This window comes from Lathyrus oleraceus, chromosome 7 (genome assembly GCF_024323335.1).
Source record: "Lathyrus oleraceus cultivar Zhongwan6 chromosome 7, CAAS_Psat_ZW6_1.0, whole genome shotgun sequence".
NCBI lineage: Eukaryota > Viridiplantae > Streptophyta > Magnoliopsida > Fabales > Fabaceae > Lathyrus > Lathyrus oleraceus.
In genome coordinates this window covers 410827711-410833920 of record NC_066585.1, presented here as the reverse complement: position 1 = coordinate 410833920, position 6210 = coordinate 410827711, and the positions used below count along the sequence as shown (strand labels likewise).

The 6210-nt window shown below is 37.6% G+C and overlaps 2 long non-coding RNA genes across 2 annotated transcripts; one reads left to right on the top strand and one right to left on the bottom strand.

The window, feature by feature from the left end:
* Window positions 1–2853: 2853 nt before the first annotated feature.
* Window positions 2854–4139, bottom strand: LOC127103366 (uncharacterized). Its single transcript, XR_007794767.1, has 2 exons — window positions 3906–4139; window positions 2854–3803 (listed from the first exon to the last, which is right to left on the bottom strand). It is a non-coding gene; the product is annotated as an uncharacterized LOC127103366 (long non-coding RNA).
* Window positions 4074–4968, top strand: LOC127103367 (uncharacterized). The gene is made up of 2 exons (XR_007794768.1): window positions 4074–4223; window positions 4352–4968. It is a non-coding gene; the product is annotated as an uncharacterized LOC127103367 (long non-coding RNA).
* Window positions 4969–6210: the final 1242 nt, after the last annotated feature.

The following is a 6210-nucleotide window of genomic DNA, read 5'->3' as shown; positions in this document are numbered from 1 at the left end:
ATGGATACTTCATTATACATAATCTCAATCATATATGATCCTCCATGAACCCCAAAGATCAAAGGAACTTCAAGTTTGCAAGTTGGTTCAAAGAAGTTGACTAGAGAAAGTCAACTAGTTAAATCTAGGGTTACCTAGACCCTATCTCCTACAATATTTGTCATATGAAAATGATTCCAAGAGAACAGTTTCTCTTTATGACATTACAAACAACTTTTATGTTGACATCAAGAGCTAAGTTTTCTTGGAAAGTCATTTTTTATGGTGAATGATTATAGGTCATTTTGTTTGTGCCCTAGTTAGGAGGTCAACTTCCAAGGACCATAACTTGCTCAATTTGTATGATATGAAGGCAATCCAAGTTTCATGATAAATTTCAAGATGACTTATTCAACTTTTGTTCTTTTATAAATGTCGAATTCAACTTGCAAGGGCATATGCCAAGAGGAAACATTATAGGTCATTTTGGGCCATTACCATTGAACAAGCAATTTTCCTCAACTTCTAAAATCCAACCATCCCTCATGCCAAATCCATATGATGTAAAATTTATGACCCAATTTAATAGGAGTGGAAGATATACAACTTGTATGAAGAAACCATTTCCATTTGAAGCTCATAGAAAGAGTTATTCAAGGTGGAAGAAGTGGTCATTTGACTTTGTACTTAGAAAATTTTCAACCATGTTTGATTTCTCCAACTTCCACCTCAAAATTCATCATGATATAAGATCCAAATGGAAAAGTGTTCAACATAAAAGTGGTTCCCCTTGATGTCACATTTCCAAATCATCCAATATCACTTCATTTGGACAAGAATTAAGGTACTTTCGCATGATTCCTTTGATTGGTTTGTTTTGGCAACTTTTGCACTCAAGTGATTAATTCCTTTTGCATGATTCCATGTAATTACTTCAACATTAATTTCACACGAATTGGAAGTGGATTGCATCGTTGGTTGGGCCTAATTCAATGCCCATGCACCCATGCACAACATTGCTATTTTTGGTCAATTTTTCAAATGGTGCAAAACTGAATTCCATAGCCTATAAATACAAGTGCATTGCTTCAAAAATGATACACACACATTTGCTTCTCTGCCGGTATCTAGCCCGATCTTGTCAGTGCCTCCTCCTATTGTTCATACTCTTCCTCGTGTCGAGGAAACCATTTACCACTCTGAGTTGTCTGAAGGTCCAGATGTTTATGAGAAGATAGATAAGATGAAGGATCAGTTTCTTGAGTTGCACAAGGAATGGAAGACCCTAAGAGGGAAGGATTTATTTGGTAAGAGTGGTGTTGAACTATGCTTAGTTCCAAATGTCAAAATTCTAGTGAAATTCAAGGTCTCGGACTTTGAAAAATACAAAGGGAATACTTGTCCGTTGAGTCATCTTGTCATGTATGCTAGATCGATGTCTACTTAAATTGATAATGATCAGCTTCTTATTCACTACTTCCAGGATAGTCTGACGGGAGCTGCCCTCAGATGGTATATGGGCATGGACAATGCTAGTGTTCGTACTTTCAATGAATTGGGTGAGGCCTTTATCAAGCAGTATAAGTACAATGTTCATATGGCGTCAGATAGAGATCAGTTGAGGTTCATGTCTCATAAGGACAAAGAGACATTCAAAGAATATGCTCAGAGATAAGGGGAGTTAGGTGCCCAGATTAGTCCGCCTTTGGAAGAAAAAGAGATAACCAAGATATTCTTGAAGATGTTGAGTTCATTTTATTATGAACGTATGATTGCTAATGGCCCCAATGATTTTACTGGGATGGTAAACATGGGGATGAGATTTGAGGAAGGAGTCCATGAAGGACGTTTATCCAAAGATGAAGCATCGACAAGCAAGAAGTATGGTGGTAGCTTCTCCAAGAAAAAGGAAGGAGAAACTAATGCAGTATCAGCAGGGAGGCAGAGAAGGCCTCATGTGAGGAAAGGTTCCCAATCCCGTCAACATCAGCACCATGTATCATCATTAATTCTAGTTTTTTTCAACAATTCAACCAATCAATTAGTTCCAATTCAACAACATCATCAGCAACATTAACAACAACCGCAACAACGAACAAACTACAACAACAACAACAACAATCATCAACAAAACTATGAGAGGAAGAAGGTCTCTTTTGACCCTATTTCTATGACATATGCAGAGCTATATCCGTCCTTGGTAGTCAAAAATCTTATCCAGCCCAGTGCCACACCCCGATTTTGCCCTCGATATTCATGACATTATTTCATTCATTATTTGTTCCTCATGATTTTGTTCCTCTATTATGGTACCCTTTTTTCATGAGCATAAAGTGGTCTCCTTTTTTGTTATTGGTGCACCTTGTTGTTTTGTGCGCATTCAAGGCAAAGTTCTACCGTCAACATGTTTAGATACATAGGCGTTTTCCGTGTCGGTGGTAATCAAGGAATTCGAGGATTATTGTGCTTGGATTAGAGTATGTGGTCAAAAAGATTTCTCATGAAAAGCTTTGATGAACATTATTTGATTCAAGGAGATTCCAGTGGTTTACCATGTTTTAAGGGAGAGTCATTATCATGTGAGTTTTTCAAGAGGCACCAAGCATGGTTATCGTCGAAATCAAGCTAGTGGCCGAAGGCCATCCTTTATTTGCATGGATTTTAATAGATAATTCAAGGGAAACACAAAAGGAGTCTCAATCATGTTCACTAATTTGGTGTTGATATTGGGATTTAAATCTAAAGGGGGCATTTGGTCGAAGCTACTGATACTCACGTGCAAACTTTATGCTTGGATCCTAAGGAAACAAATGTGCATCATGTTATTGTTAACCAAGCGCCATTCAAAGTAGGCTAAGACCATGCAAGAGCAAATAATAAATCTTCGTCAAATCTTAATTGAAGTGATATACAAAGGAGAAACTAGTATGTTAATTGAGGAAAATTATAGGCCTTGTATATGATACAATAAAATTAGTTGTTGGCCATTAACACTGGACCAAGCAACCTCAAGAAAATCTAATTCGATTGGTCGCTTCAGCACAGGTTCTGTTTCAATTTCTTCATCACAAACTGCTATCAAAACTTAATATCTGAATGTGTAGAAGCTTGATGGTAGTTATGTATTCTATATTCCTTACCACCATACAATTGGGTCGGCAATGTATCCTTATTGCTCAGGACCATTATCGCACTTATCATTGTAATACGGTTGAGAGGATTCACTATGGTCCTTCATAGCCATATCAGCATCTGCAATTATTTTCTCTACTGACCCAATTGTTGTTTCAGCAGCAGACTTAGAATCTTCAAAAATATACGGCATAACCATTTGCACTGCTAGATGATCTTGTGGATTTCTGCTTATTTGATTCAATTGACGCACCCTTCAACCTGTGCTAGGAGCTGCAAAAGAGAAGCAAATCAACACTCTTTCTGTCAAAGAATGGCTTGATGATTTGAAAGATGTTGTCTACGATGCTGAAGATTTACTCAACCAAACTAGCTATGATTCCCTTCGCCAAAATGGAGAACAAACTACCTGCAGCAAAACAACATTAAATTGTGAGATGTGGCAATATTTTTGAGAAAAAAATATACACAGTGGAACTACTAATGCTTTTCGTTCTGAAGTGGTGGAAACCGAGACCAACGACGCAAAGTTGGAACTACAAAATCCTATTGATTCAGGTGCACAGATGGATGACATGAAAAAACCATTTATAACCCCTTGTAAAGCATCAACAGTAGCAAAAATGCCATCGCCACCTTCAACCTGCAGCCCCAAGTGAAGACATACTTTCCATTCTTTTGCTCGCGTTTCACTGTAGTAAAAAATCACAATAACTTGGTAAGGCAGTAAAAATTCACAAACAACAAAAAGGAACGAAAAATTTTCACAAGAGAGAGTACAAGGTACAAGTTACCTTTTTCAGAACAAAACATCAAAATAGGGTAGACAAAGGGCAGCACAAGAGGCGTCCTCCAAGACCGATGTCCCTTGGCTCTTGTGGGCCAATTCGAAAAAACCCTAGCAGGATGGATATAAAAGCAAGAACATTCTCCTAATGGAGGGGGCGGCTACTGTTCAAAAAGGAAGAGGACGAACCCCTAAGAACACCACAACGAAATCAATCAGAGCGATTCTTGAGAACCCAAACAAAACTGTAAAAGAATTGAGTCCAAAGGAAAAGGAAGAGAAGCGGTCACGTAGCTGTTCATCTGCTCCAAAGTACCCCGATCCGGTAAATTTATTGCCCATTTCTGTGTTTCATTCCCAGATTCACGAATGTGTGCATAGTTCCTCTCTTCCATGCTTTATTTTATTTCTCTGCAAAATGATTGTCCTTTTTTTTGTCGTTTGATGTTGGAGGTTGGCTTCGTGGATTAGGGTTCAAGATTTGGTAGATGTCAATTGCATTTGTTCCTTTTTTTTCTTAATGCCGAAGTTTGGTTTGTGTAAGGAGAAATAAACTTTGATTTATTCCGTAAGTGTTTCAAGCTGAGAAGAGAAGGGTTTGAGGCAGAGCAGAACACTCCATGTTCCGTTTCGCTTTTGTATCAAAATGAGTTTTAAGGCCAAAGATGAACGGTGCCTTTCCCACTGCCCTAGATTAATATTGTTTTCTTTCACCCTAGGCTTTAATGGAATTCTTTCTCGGTCACGACGTGTGGTCGTTGGGGTGGGAGAATCTTGTCTCCACACGTGTCTTCCTGCGGAAGGTGGAGGGTTTTGCTGGATCCGACCCATGGTTTCGGATAACCCGGATGGATCCTGCCCATTTGGTCCTCCTAGGTTGACGACCCACCCCCGCTCCGTCTAGTTTGCTGCGCCTTGATGGGCCTTAGGAGCATTCAGGGCCCGCCGTTTTTTTTACTGTTTTTGTTGGCATTTGTTTTGTTTTTATTATTTCTCTTTTTCTTTTCTTTCAAGAAATAATTTTATTTATTTAAAATGAAGTTTTATTTATCAATTAGGTTTTTTATCAATACCTAAATTTTAGTCATATAATTCACTATTATTATTGCTATTATCATCATCCTTAATTATCTAGTGTAACTTAGACTTTGATTTATTTCCTTCTTTGGATTTATGTGAGTTATCACACTTAGTATTGTTTATTCATTCGTACAAATTGTCGACTTTTGATGCGTGTGATATGTCACAATCACGATAAACCATTTCAATTTCATGAAGAAAAAAGAAACCCACTCAAACCAATTTCAAAAAAATAAACCACCCATTTCTCGATTCAATGTCGAGTCCATTTTTCAAATACCTTTGTAAGTCGATTGCTTTTAAGCATCGCCATCAACCTCACATAGCTTACTCTTGGGCTTCCTTACAATAAGACCGTTCTCTCGCACTTACACTCATGCATTGTTTATTCGTTGTTTGAGCCTGAGTTATTTACTTCAATATCTTGAGTACCCATTTGACAAAATGTACCCTCATTCCCATGATGTGTAATAATATTACTATTTTATTTCTTTATCTTCTTGACTGCTTAGCTAGCTACTAACACAAAAATAAAATCAACCTTTTCAGAAGGATCAAGAAAATAAAGACTCGACCCAACGTCGAGCATTTTCTCTATAAACAATATTCATCTGTTTCTACCTATTCCCTTTTCTTTCAAACCACGTCATTTCAAATCTTTCTCAATCACTCATCAAATGCTTGATCCAACGTCAAGCCGCTTTCATAAAGACTCGACCCAACGTCGAGCATTTTCTCTATAAACAATATTCATCTGTTTCTACCTATTCCCTTTTCTTTCAAACCACGTCATTTCAAATCTTTCTCAATCACTCATCAAATGCTTGATCCAACGTCAAGCCGCTTTCACAATAAAAACTCAAAAAAAAAAAAAATATTTAAGACCTTTTCAATAAAGATGGATGTGGAACGTGGTGGATACCACGCACTCCTGAGACAAAGGTTCGAGATGGATGTCTCGCCGATCTTAGCTCTCGCCGTCATCCAAATCTATCTATTATGTTTCTTTCAAACCTTCATTCAAATTTTTCTTAATCGTCCATCAAATACTTGATCCAACGTCAAGTCATTTTCATAATAAAACTCAAAAATACTTAATGTCTATCTAAACACTTTTCAATAAAGATGGAAATGGAACGTGGTGGATACCACGCACTCCTGAGACTAGGATTCGAGATGGATATCTCGCCTATCTTAGCTATCACCATTATCCAAAATTGTCAATGCGGTTT